This window comes from Cucurbita moschata, unplaced genomic scaffold (assembly GCF_002738365.1).
Source record: "Cucurbita moschata cultivar Rifu unplaced genomic scaffold, Cmos_1.0 Cmo_Scf00084, whole genome shotgun sequence".
Taxonomy (NCBI): Eukaryota; Viridiplantae; Streptophyta; class Magnoliopsida; order Cucurbitales; family Cucurbitaceae; genus Cucurbita; species Cucurbita moschata.
This window is the reverse complement of record NW_019268600.1, coordinates 329,952-343,644: the sequence shown is the minus strand read 5'-3', so window position 1 is coordinate 343,644 and position 13,693 is coordinate 329,952. Positions and strand designations below refer to the sequence as shown.

General features: G+C 35.1%; 2 non-coding genes and 1 pseudogene across 2 annotated transcripts; 1 reads left to right on the top strand and 2 right to left on the bottom strand.

Annotated features, from left to right (window-relative positions):
• The first annotated feature begins 7,497 nt into the window (after positions 1–7,497).
• On the top strand, positions 7,498–7,570 carry TRNAF-GAA. Its single transcript has one exon. It is a non-coding gene; the product is annotated as a tRNA-Phe (tRNA).
• A 1,549-nt stretch (positions 7,571–9,119) lies between these two features.
• Positions 9,120–9,754, bottom strand: LOC111438981 (annotated as a pseudogene).
• Positions 9,755–12,422: 2,668 nt separating this feature from the next.
• On the bottom strand, positions 12,423–12,495 carry TRNAA-AGC. Its single transcript has one exon. It is a non-coding gene; the product is annotated as a tRNA-Ala (tRNA).
• Between the last annotated feature and the right edge of the window lie 1,198 nt (positions 12,496–13,693).

Below are 13,693 nucleotides of genomic sequence, written 5' to 3'. Positions count from 1 at the left end.
CTACCACACAGTTCAAGCAGCATTGCCACAGGGAGCCCATGCATTGATAACTATTTTATTTATTTATTTATTAATTTTTTTGTTTTATTTCAAAATTATGTGTTTTATCCTTTAAAAAAAAAACATTTGAATTTTAAGCAAAATTTCACACCAAACTAAGTTTTTGAAAAATATTTTTATTATTTATTTTTTCTTTATTTTAGTTTTCCAAACATAGATTGACCTGGAGTGGCTAGTTTTCAAAACTACTTCTTTGCTACAATTGAACAATATTTATATTGTAAAATGGGATTAACTTCCTTTAAGTTTATGTAGTTTCTTTTTATTACTATGTTTACTTCTATCTCATGTTACTCCATTTGTATTTACTTCGTTTTATACAAAAGTTCACCGTAATTAATAAATTCATGTGCTTAATACATTCCCTACAAAAATAAACTTGTTTGTATCAGGATAAATTTCAATGAATACTGAGAAAAGAAATCCCAAAAAATAAGTAGAAGGTTGAGAATTTCACTCAACCACACAATGTGGAAAAGTGACTGCATGGCTCATATGCAATTCTACCACAAGAATGACATGAAACTTGCATAGATGATGCTCGGATTTTGAAGGGAAACTTCTCAACTTGAGAGATCAATTCTATTCATCACAAATCTGATTTTTACATAATAATTTGGGGGCATTTATAGTCTCCCACAAAATAAGTTAGTGGCCGGGATTTAATCTCGATCCCCTTAAATCTAAAAAAAAAACGAAGTCAATTTGACAATTCTACCGTTACAAACTTTATGAAATTAAAAATAAATAAAGTTTTCTAACTCATGTAATGATGCTTGCAACTTCATTTGCTCCTTCAACTGTGTAAATATTCACTTCTTAAGCTCCAAATGGTCATTTCTCAATCTAATAAGCTTGTAACACATGAAATAACAGTTGAACCGAGCCTATCCAATTTTGTAGATGAAGAATGAATGCTTGTTGAATCTTCTTGGTCTTGGATCGTGTAATAGGTTCAGTTGGAACATTTGGAACACCGTGATCCTTATCATCTTCCCCGTCTTCAAAAGGGTTCATCCTCGAATCAGAAAATCATCACCTACATCAAAAGGACTCAAGTCAGCAACATTGAAAGTAGAATGTGCTAAAAATTATCCTGGAAGATCATTTTATATGCATTGTTATTAATTCTTTCAAGGACTTGATAAGGGTCATCCCCTCTTGGATGTAACTTTGTCTTCCTTTGAGATGGGAATCACTCCTTACGAAAATGTATCCAAACCCAGTTACTAGGTTGAAAAATGATTTCATTCTGTCCTTTGTTAATTCTTGAAGCAACATTGAAATTTTGTTTCTCAATTGTCTCCTTCCCCTCTTTGTGGCTTACTTGTGGCTGCTTTACTCACAAAAATATTAGAATGAATAGAAAGCAAATCAAGACGCGTAAGTGGATTAAATCCATAAGCAACTTCAAAAAGAGAACAATGAATGGCAAACATTCGTCCCAAGACTTAATATTCTTACAAATAATAGCCCTAAGCAATGCTCCTAATGTTCTATTAACCACCTCAGTTTGGTCATTAATCTAAAGATGACATGTAGTTGAAAACAATAATTTTTTACCGAATTTATGACTTAATATTCTTATAAATAATAGCCCTAAGCAATGCTCCTAATATTTTATTAACCACCTCAGTTTGCTCATGAATCTGAGGATGACATGCAGGTGAAAACAATCCACCATACTTTCCAAAAGTGACTTAAAAATTTAACTTCCCTATCGTTTTTTGTGTGCAGCAAACATTGGTAACATTGACTACAAAACTTATAAACATCGTAATTCATGGCAAAGGTCATATGGATCGTGATGAGCATTTTCTCCCGTATCTTGGTTTCGCTAACTAAAGTTTTCCAATAACTCCCAAACTTCATTACCTTATATAAACCTCTTGGGATAAGGATTCATATAACACTTCATAAAATAAGATCTACTGATGAATTTCATAGCATTTAAAGGTCATCTAGGTCATGAACCGAAGGTAAATGACCTTAGGGGCATTATGGTCATTTTGCACCGTTTCTTTGTTTACCTACTTATCCTTATCCCATGACCACAAAATTTCATATCTAACCTCAGCATACTATAATATGCTTAGTATTAAAATTTGATAGGCAGCGGAGCTCATATAGTAGGTTATTTTAATGTTACTTAAATCTCGAGCTATTTAATCGGTTCAAGGTCTTAACTCACGGTTCTTTGGGTTTCTCTTTCATATATCCTTAATTCATACTTTGTTTAGGGTTCATATGAAAATCCAAGCGATTTCTACAAGTATTTCTTAACAAAAAGTCAAAGGTGGCTACTTGCCTCGTCGTCGACGTTTGGGACGTCCATTCTTAAGCTTCCAGTATCTGAATTACTTCATATTTCCTTCCACATACTCCTTATTGTGTCTATTTTCTGAAACCATAAGATTTTCTAGGAGAATCGGTCTGAAATGGGGCTAAAATTGAGAAAACCCGAGAAAAGGTAAAATTTTGAGTTTTCTTGGATAGTTCAGTTGAACTGGCCATATCATCGTTCTCTTCCTCTGAAATGGAAGAAAATGCGCATTTTTCGCGTCGCCGCCATCGGAAACTCGACCTGTACAACCACATTTACAGCGTTTCTCTCCTCGATTTCTTTGTGAAACTTAAAGATGGGTATTACAAGGTAGGGCTAGGGATTGATTTGATACCTTCTCGTGGATCGTAGCCTAAGATATTCGCTTCGAAAGTTCATCCAAAATATGATTTATCACTGGAGATAAAACAAAGGATTTCTTATTGGGTAGCCGATTCTAGGGGTTTCAAGGCCCTATTTCTTCCTTGAACCTCTTCCATATCCTTTCTTCAGGCTAAAGGAATTTGTTTGGAGGAACGTCTTTGAGTGTAAGACCTTAATTTCCAAAAATCATTCTCGGTATGCAACTCACTCGAAATGCTAGATTTTCGATGTCTTGGATAACTTGTTCTACGATGTTTCATCTCTCGATTCCTTCATCAAGTTTACTCAATTTCTTCCTCTGAAGCCAGAAGAATCCTTAATTTGAAGGAAAAGAGATCGTAGATAGGAATTCGACTCTTATCCCCAATTTAATTTCTAAACCTATTTCCTTCAATTCGACATGCTCTCAAGGTTATTTTTCTTTGTGGTCTTCTATGGAAGCATTCCTTGGAGGTGCAGAAACTGATTGGAATCATTCTTGCTCGATGAATCATCATGTATCCTCGAATTGGATTTTCAAGTTTTTCTTGAAGTTCTTCAATGGCTGATTGAATTGGGGGAATGGTTTCTAGGCACTTTCAGCACTCTATTCCTTCATAGAACTTGTGGGTAATCTTGTTGAGAAACGGTAGGAATAAGTTTGAACAGAAATGGTGGAGGATTGCTCTCGAATTTGGAAGAAATCTGAGAGTAGGAGACCCATAATCTAAACGCTTATTGTCTTCGATTTGAGGATCGACCTTTCTTGATTCTTATTTCGTATTGTTGCTCCTACTTCAGACTTTATAGGAGGAGCTTAAATTGACATTGAGAGCTCCAGATTCTTCGTTATTTAGAACATTGAAGAGAAATAGTGGAGGATTTCTCTCGAATTTGGAAGAAATCTGAGAGTAGGAGACCCACAATCTAAACGCTTATTGCCTTCGATTGGGGGATCGACCTTTCTCGATTCTTATTCCGTATTGTTGCTCCTACTTCAGACTTAATAGGAGGAGCTTAAACCGACATTGAGAGCTCCAGAATCTTCGTTATTTAAAGATCGAACTTTCTAGATAATTTTTCGGAGATATCAACTCCGATCATATCCTTACCGACCTTGGCTTTGAAAACTAGTCGTTGGATGTGATGATCTGTGCGTATTCGTTCTAGATCATATCAAATTTTGGAAGAGATCCGACAGTTGAAATTTAAGTTCGAAAGATTTTGCTCGGATGGTCACGGTAGATTCTCTGATTCTAATTAGAGTAGCATTTATGTAATTATCCATTCTTCTAGAGGTATTTTCGTAATTTGCCACTTTTTGAATATTTTATTATTATTTTTCTCCAAAAATCTATAATTTTTCTACAAATTCTTCGTCGCTTTTTTGATCATTTCTCACTGATTTTGAATCTTGAGATTCCTTCAAGATAAGGAATTACAAATCCGTAAAGATTCTTGATAGTTGATAAAATGACTTTTTTTCCTTTTTCATTTACTTTTTCCTTTCCAATCATTTTCAAAAGGCCTTTAACTCCTTGAAATCACTTGTTAGGGTACACGAGTTACTTGACTAAGTCCCTTGTTCTTGCTTAATCCTTTAATTTTTTTTCCTTTCTATGCTTTGGGTCTTTCATGAGTGGCTTATTCTTATGGGAGCTAATTTCCTTCATTTTTGGGGTGTTACATATACATACCCGTTACAAATATAAAATAAGAAGCAGACTCAAAAGAAGAACAAAAAATACTAGATTAAAAATAGAGGCTAGTCCATGGCCCACACTCCAAAGTCCACTCTCATCCACGACCAACTCTTAGTTATTTGAAAAAAAAAAATGATAAACATGGAGTGAGTAAAACTTAGTAAGTAACCTACTAGTAGGTTCTTAATCGCAACCTTAAGCTAAGATATTACTTTTTGTTATGTTTTCAGGATCTTAGAACTTAGAGGTCATCGTGTCATGTATCATATATTGATCCTGAAAACCTTCCCCGAAAATAACCTTCAATTTTCTCCCCATGAACACATGAGTGGTGTCGTCATAATCATGTAGTCCTACTAGTAAATCGTGGTGCAGGACATCTCGTTTAACAGATGGGAAAGGTAGGCCTATCATAACATCTAGCTCATGATACATTTTGCAGGACATCCTACCTAAAGAGGAATAGGGGCCTTTTAGTACACATCGTAATGCAGATAATGGTTACTTATGGGTATGGATCCTAGCAACTTATTTAGCATGTTATTCACATAGTTCTAGATACTTGGTATATGGATTATTGATGAACCTAGGTTTATACATAATGTCATGGGTTAGGCTTTAGGAGTTGAGGTTTTAACTTAGGAAAACATTAGAGGGTAACCTAACGTGGACTAATTCGTGTGAAAACCTACTAGCACTTTGAGGACCTCTTTCCTTCACCAAACTAAACTTATGGGTAAACTTATTTAGAAGGTGCAGAAACAAGTTTGGAAATGAATAGTGGACTATAGTTCTTGAATTCGAGGTAAACCCATGAACACGACACCCCAAAACAAAAAACTTGTATCTCACGATTGGGTACTCGATTAAGCTTGCTTTTTCCCTAATAGTCTACCCTAATTCATAATTTATAGACAGATTTTCCACTACCATTGAAACATCTAAAATTTCTATAATTTCATTCTTGAATTTTCTGAATCTTCTGCCAGAAAAGTCTTCTCCGAGCCTTCCTTTTTTAAGCACCTTGTAATTCTTATTCTATAAAAAATTTAATGATTCGAGAAGTTTATAAAAATTAGAAAATGTACCATTTTCTCAATGTTTTTTCAATTTTACTTGTTCTTTGCTTCTAGATACAACCTAGTAGGGATTATACATTGTCTCTTATTGGAGACCTTGAGTGTTGCAAATTCTCCTCTCCTTCGAAAACTTTCAGTCATCGAAAGTGCTTATTCTAAAATAGGTCAGGGTACAAGGTTCTTATTTGCCTTCTGTTTCCCAAGTGTCTTCTTCTACTCTATGATTCTTCCATAGGACCTTAACAAGATGGATTTCCTTGTTTCTCAATCATTTGACTTTCTTGTCTATTATTTAAATCGGGTCTTCTTTATACGTTAGGTCATCTCTCAAGAAGAGAGTTTCATGAGTCAGTACGTGCGAACGATCTAGGGTATACTTCCGTAGTAAGGATACATGAAAGATATTATGTACTGTAAACAAGTTTGGGCATTGCCCGATTCTATAGGCCACAGATCCAATCCTTTCTAATATCTCAAAGGGACGGATAAACCTAGGGCTTAGCTTCCCCTTTTCACCCTACCTGAGCACCCCTTTCATTGGGTGCTACCTTTAGGAATATATGATCCCCTACCTACAATTCCATGTCCTTGCGCCTTAGGTCTGCATAGCTTTTCTCTTGGTTTTGTGCGGTTTGTATCTTAGCTTTAATCTTCTGGACTGCGGCGTTGGAAATTTGCACCAGCTCTGGCCCAATAGTTGTCGTTTGCCCCCCTTCTTCCCAAAGGATAGGGGATCGAAATCTTCATCCATAGAGAACCTCGTATGTGGCCATTTGTATGGTGGCTTGGCAAGTATTATTATAAGCGAATTTCATAAGGGGTAGGTACTTATCCCAACTTCCTCCAAAATCCATCACATATACCCTCAACATGTCTTCCAATATTTGCTTGAGCATTTCTGTTTGACCATCTTTTTATGGGTGGAATGTCGTACTACAACTGCGTACCCAATGCCTTTTGTTGAATTTTCCAAAAGCGAGATTTAAATCTAGCATATCGGTCTAATACTATTGCATTTTGTTGAATTTCCAGAAGTGTATCCAATACCTTTACTGATGAATATTCATTTTTAATGTTAGCAAGAGTAGCTTAGTTGGGAGATTGTTAGACTGAAAATTTGAAGGTCACACGTGTTTTATCCCTATTCAACTCACCTAATACAAGTTGATTATGTGACTATACAATCTAAAAACATAACTTGCTTATTCAATCTAAAATTAGTGGTTATTTCTTTTTTAAACATAATGAATTATGGGAAATACCTTTACTTATGAATTTTCATTTTTAATATTAGCAGGGATAGCTCTGTTGGGAGAGAGTCAGACTGAAGATTTGAAGGTCACGTGTTTGATCTCCACGTTCAGTGCACCTAATTCTAGTTGCATAACTCAACTATTCAATCTAAAATTAGTCATTATTCCTTTCTAAAATCTCAATGAATTATCGAAAATACCTAACGTGTTCTAGTTCACCGCACCTTATACAAGTTGGATAACTTGAATATCTTATTAAAAATTAGTGATTATTTCTATTTAAAATTTCAATGAATTAGCGAAAATACCTTTACTGATGAATTTTTATTTTTAACTATAGTGTGGATAGCTCAGTTGAGAGAGCGTTAGATTGAAGATTTGAAGGTCTCGTGCTCGATCCACGTTAACCACACATGGTTCACATTGCACAATTTGACTATTCAATCAAAAATTAGTGATCATTTCTTTCTAAAATTTCAATTAATTAGCGGAAAGATCTTTACATCAAAACTTTCATTTTTAATGTTAGCGAGGATAGCTCAGTTTGGAGAGCGTCAGATTTATTTGAAGGTCATGTGTTCGATCTCCCCGTTAACCGCACCTGTTTCTATTTGCATAACCTGACTATTCAATAAAAAATTAGTCATTATTTCTTTTTAAAATCTCAATGAATCAATGAAAATATCTTTACTGATGAATTTTGATTTCTAATGATTGCGGGGATAGCTCAGTTGGGAGAGTGTCAGATTGAAGATCTAAAGGTCATGTGTTCGATTCATGTTCACCGCATGTGGGTTTGTGTTGCACAATTTGACTATTCTTTAAGAGTTCACCGCATCTTCTATCCTCCTCATGACTTGCTCTAATGCGGTCGTTCTTCTAACACAGATGACACGTCCAGTTCTTGGAATCCTTTATTTACCGCCCTTTGAGTTGAAGGAAGTGTCATAAGGCATTTTTTTTAGTGATTTTATTTCAATTTGGTCAAACTCACTCCGTGCATTTTTTTTAGTGATTTTATTTCAATTTGGTCAAACTCACTCCGTGCTCATCTCAATCATTCCAGTCTTGTTGGCGTTCAATAAGAGAGACCTTGGAAATAACCTGTAACTATTCAACTGGATTATCACATTAACAATTTGAATCAAATAAAGTGGCATTAACCATTTGAATCACCTCAACCCCACTTGTTGAACTTGACCAAATGTCTATAACATAACACTAACAAAGGTAAAAAGTAACACTAACAAAGGTACAAAGTTCATAAAAGTTTTTTTAATCTAAAATACCATTGAACTTGACCATTATAGTGCCTCTCAAACGTAGGTAAAGTTTAAATTTGGGTCTCCTTGTCAAACTCACTCGGGTGCACATCTAAACCATGATGGCGTTCAACAAGAGAGACCTCGAAAATAGCCGGATTATTGCATTAACCATTTGAATCACCTCAACCCCACTTGTTGAAATTGAAACAAATATCTATTACATAACACTAACATAGGTACGATGTTCATAAAAGTCTTTTTAATCTAAGATACTATTGAACTTGACCATTACAGTGCCCTCAGAATGAGGTAAAGTTTAAATATAATTGGTGACAAAAGATGAAACTATAAAATAGAAAGAAATAAGAAAATAATATTCAATTTCAGAGAATCAAACCAGAATCTCCTAGGTGAAAGCCAAATATCCAAACCGTTGGACAACAATGAATTTTTGGTGTAGTTGTCCTAAAGTCTTTTGTCTAATCGCTGAAGAGTTTTACTATGATGTTTTGGGTAATGTCTAACTCTTCGACACGTCCTTTCATGTGTGTGATAGAGTTCTCAAAGTTACCGCGATGTTTCGAGCTGTTCGATCGTGTGGCTCTTTCTTCAAAAGGGTCAACATCAAACGTCAGGTCTTTGATTGGCAACTCATCCAGAGGAGCGTCGATTGCATCGATTCCAACAACAATCTTCCCATGAGTTTATGGTGCATGACCCATTTTTTATACCATTCACCTTCGAGTGCCACCATAGTTTTGCATCGTCCATGAGATGCATTGCGACCAATGTAACTCTTAGGTCCTATGAGCAAGTTCCAATAACCTTCAAGTATTGTTCTACGTCAAAAATAAAGCTTTTTAATTCCTTAGCATCCCGGTTTCCCTTTAAGGGGTTGTATTTTCCTCTGTAGTATTTTCATCTGTCGCTTCTATATCATTATTTTCATCTGCCACTTCTGTATCATTATTTTCATCTGTCGCTTCTATATCATAGAGTCGGTAAGCTTTTGACTCTTCACTAACTACCAGCACAACATAACTCAAACTCTTATCATCTAGCTTAGTTCTCTGAGATGCCTCCTCTTTTTGTCTCTAAATCAACTCGAGTTCACAATATTGTTTTTCTTCCTTCTGCTGTAGCTCCAGAACTAATCGTCGTTGTGCTTTTTCTACCCTTCTTCTTTTCTTTTCTAGCATTTTATCTAGCTCTTCTCTCTCTTTTCGTGCTTGTTCTTCTTTTTGTCTTGTAGCAGTAAGAGCGGCTTCTTTCTCTTTCTCAAGCTGCACATCAACATCAACAAACAACTTCGTGCGACCTTCCTCTATTCTCCTCTGTATTTCTAATTTAGTCACTTCAGAGTTTTGCCTTTCTCCAACCTTCTTCTGAATTAGTTTTTCCATCCTCCTAGCTGCATCTTCTTCTGAATTAGTTCTTCCATCCTCCTAGCTGCATCTTCTTCTAACTTCTTCAACTTTGCTTCACGTCTTTTCTTCTCTTCTTCCTCTTTCTTAAGCTTCTCTATGGAATGATTTCGATCAGTGGATGCACAACTAGGACTGAAACTGAACAATTTGGGGAAAGGAGATAACGAGGAAGACCTACTTCTGCGTTGGCGGCTGAGGGAACTTGAACGGCTGCTTCTCTTGGAATGGGTAATGGAATGATAGGGGGAAGGACTTGGGTCCCTTCTGCTTCTCTGACTATGGCGATAGGAATTGGAGCGGTGAGTGTATGACAGAGACCTTGAACCACTTCTCCCCATAAGTTTCAATTGAGTTTGAGTGGCTGCTACAGGCTGAGAAATAGCATGCAATACGAATATTCGATTCAAAGACATCTTTGTCTCCATGATTAAGCCTCTCTCAGGATGAAACACCTTGCATGTTCCATTTTGAAACAAAAAGGTAACGCCCTTTGCTTGCAATTTACCACTACTCAACAAATTGTTCTTCAGATCTGGCACATAGAACACTCCTGTGATTATCATTATGATTCCAATCACTTCCAGTCGTACATTACCCTTTCCGGTTACAACCATGCTTGACATTCCCATTGAAAATGTCCTAGCTTGTGACAGTTATAGCACTCCACTATGGCCTTGTTGAAGGTTTGTCTGCCTCGTCCCCTTCCTCTACCTCTAAAGCTTCCACGACCTTGACTCCTTCCTCCATCAAACTGCACAAGTGGACTCTCCATTGACATACTTTTATTATGACACACTTAGAAGACTGCTGCTTCCAGTTTTAACTAGTTTAGGGCATGGCTCTGATACCAAATTGTTAGGAACAGAAAAAGAAAATTGGAAAGATTAGAAGAATTGGGAGAAATCTCTCATCCAATTGATGACTAAATCAAATCTAATTCAAATAACTAGATCAAATCTAATCCAAATAACTCAATCAAATCTAATCCTAACAGTTACCATATCTATTTGGTATCATATTTATGTCTCGTATCTATATCTCATTTTTATTTTTTTAACTCTGAGATATTTTTCTTTTATAAATAGATATCTTCACGAAAATAAGTTTAATTTATGTTGAGATGGAGAATAAAAATTGACACTTAAAAGGCGTTGATACTTGGGACTTTGATTCCTCTTAGTGTGAAGCTTGCATCTTGCAATTACTTGGGTAGAGAATGTGTTTCACTTAAAATTCACTCAAGAGAAAATAATCAAATAACGAACCATATTTGAGAGAGGATAACTTTTTTTTTTTTTTTAATCTTTGGGAAACAAGAAAGAATAAAAATTAAAACATGGCATGAATGACATCTTCTTGAATCTTTGTTTTATTCTCCTAAATGTATATAAAAAAAATCTTATATATTTTTAGATAAAAAACTTTAAGATTACCTATTTAATAAAACTTCATCCAAACTTCTACTCATAAATTTAATTATTATTTGTATACAATTGTTAATATGTAAGAAAATACATGTACAAATGTTTATACTATTCGTAGTACACTAGTCTCGGTTGTTTGACTAAAACAATGCAACCATTGTCCAAACTAAAGAATTTGATTCGAAGCTATCTCCTAATAGAGGGAGACTCAATTAGACTTTGTTGTAAGATTCGACCCTATCAATTTGAATAGCGTTCTCCAACTATAAATATTGAACTCTAAAGTATTCACGAGCAAAGTAAGTTTGTTGAAACTATCTATAAAAGTGTTCAAAAGTGAGTCGTGGAGAAGATTTGCCTTAAAATCTAGTTCCAATTAAGGATGTCAATGATGAAGAAGTGCAAGCTGTTGGAAGGTTTGCCGTGGAAAATTTCAGAGGTGGTAGATATAATTTAATCTACAAGCGTGTGGTGGTCTTTTCAGTCCCATATAGGCTTTGACCCCAAATTTTATATTATTGTGATAGAAGCTATAAATGACAACAATATTCATTGGTCAGATATTGCAATTGTGAAGAAGTTCCGTCATATGCATGGGACGCTACCGCCATCCAATAAGCTCTTATCATTTGGAGGAATCTTTTAAGGAATTCATCAAATTCCCTCTCCACTACTAGTATAAGCTCTTATAAGTTCCGTCATATGCATGGGACGCTACCGCCATCCAATAAGCTCTTATCATTTGGAGGAGCTCCTATCTCTTTAAGGAATTCATCAAATTCCCTCTGCACAAGTAGTATATCATATATCAAATTCCCTCTCTACAAGTAGTATATATATCATATATCAAATTTCCCTCTCCACAAGTAGTATATCATATATCAAATTCCCTCTCCACAAGTAGTATATCATATATCAAATTCCCTCTCCTCTCCACAAGTAGTATATATATCATATATCAAAACAAGTAGTATATCATATATCAAATTCCCTCTCCTCTCCACAAGTAGTATATATATCATATATCAAATTCCCTCTCCTCTCCACAAGTAGTATATATATCATATATCAAATTCCCTTTACAATAAGTCCTCTCTCTATGTGCTTGTGGGACATTAGTCAGCCATAATGATATAATAATAGTATATATATCATATATCAAATTCCCTTTACAATAAGTCCTCTCTCTATGTGCTTGTGGGACATTAGTCAGCCATAATGATATAATAATCCTTTTATAAGTCTCTCTATGTGCTTGTGGGACATTAGTCAGCCATAATGATTTTTATAAGTCCTGCTTGTGGGACATTAGTCAGCCATAATGATTTTTATAAGTCTCTCTATGTGCTTGTGGGACATTAGTCAGCCATAATGATTTTTATAAGTCTCTCTATGTGCTTGTGGGAATTAGTCAGCCATAATGATATAATAATCCTTTTATAAGTATCTTTTCTTTTTCTCTCGTACCCACCTTATACATAACATGTTAAATTAATTCATACTTAAAAAAATAATTTCTCCTTTTTGGAGATGCAGGGTATCGATCCTCGTACCTCTCGCATGCTAAGCGAGCGCTCTACCATCTGAGCTACATCCCCACAATTTTTGCATCACAAAACCCTAAATTTTCCGTCATCAATAATAGTAAAAATGAAGAAATAGAAAAGAAATAATATATTTAATAATAGATAGTCTTATTTTTGGAGATGCGACGTATCGATCCCCATACCTATCGCATGCAAAGCGAATGCTCTACCATCTGAGCTACATCCCCACAATTTTTGCATCACAAAACCCTAAATTTTCCGTCATCAATAATAGTAAAAATGAAGAAATAGAAAAGAAATAATATATTTAATAATAGATAGTCTTATTTTTGGAGATGCGACGTATCGATCCCCATACCTATCGCATGCAAAGCGAATGCTCTACCATCTGAGCTACATCCCCACAATTTTTGCATCACAAAACCCTAAATTTTCCGTCATCAATAATAGTAAAAATGAAGAAATAGAAAAGAAATAATATATTTAATAATAGATAGTCTTATTTTTGGAGATGCGACGTATCGATCCCCATACCTATCGCATGCAAAGCGAATGCTCTACCATCTGAGCTACATCCCCATGATATTTATATCATAAAACCCTAAATGTCCCATCATCAATAATAGTGAAAATAAAAAAATATCAAAATATTAATAACAAATAGTTTGGTTTGGTGATGCGGGGCATCGATAATTGTGAAAATGAAAAAATATAATAACAAATTAAATACTTTCTTTTGGAGAGGCGGGTTGATATCCCCGTACAACTCGCATACAAAGCGAGCGCTTTACCATCTAAGCTATATCTCTACAATTTTTACGTCACGAAACCCTAAGCGTCTCGTCATGAATAATAGTGAAAATGAAAAAATATCGCTACTCATTATGTCATAAATAAGGAAATATTAATTGAAATAAAATAGTAATAATGAATAGCTTCTTTTGGAGATGCGAGGTATCGATCCCCGTATCTCTCCCATGCTACATTCCCACGATTTTACATAAAAAAAACTCTAAACTTCCCATCATCAATGATATGAAAATGAAAAACTATCCCCGCTCATTATGTCGTAAATAAGGAAAAATACTTAGTAATTGTTTACTTTGTTGATGCATGGTATCGATCCCAGTACTTCTCACATGGGATGCAAACACTCAACCATCTAAGCTATATCCTCAAGATTCTTGCATCACAAAATCCTAAACATTTCGTCATCAACAATAGTGAAAATAAAAAAATAACGCTATTC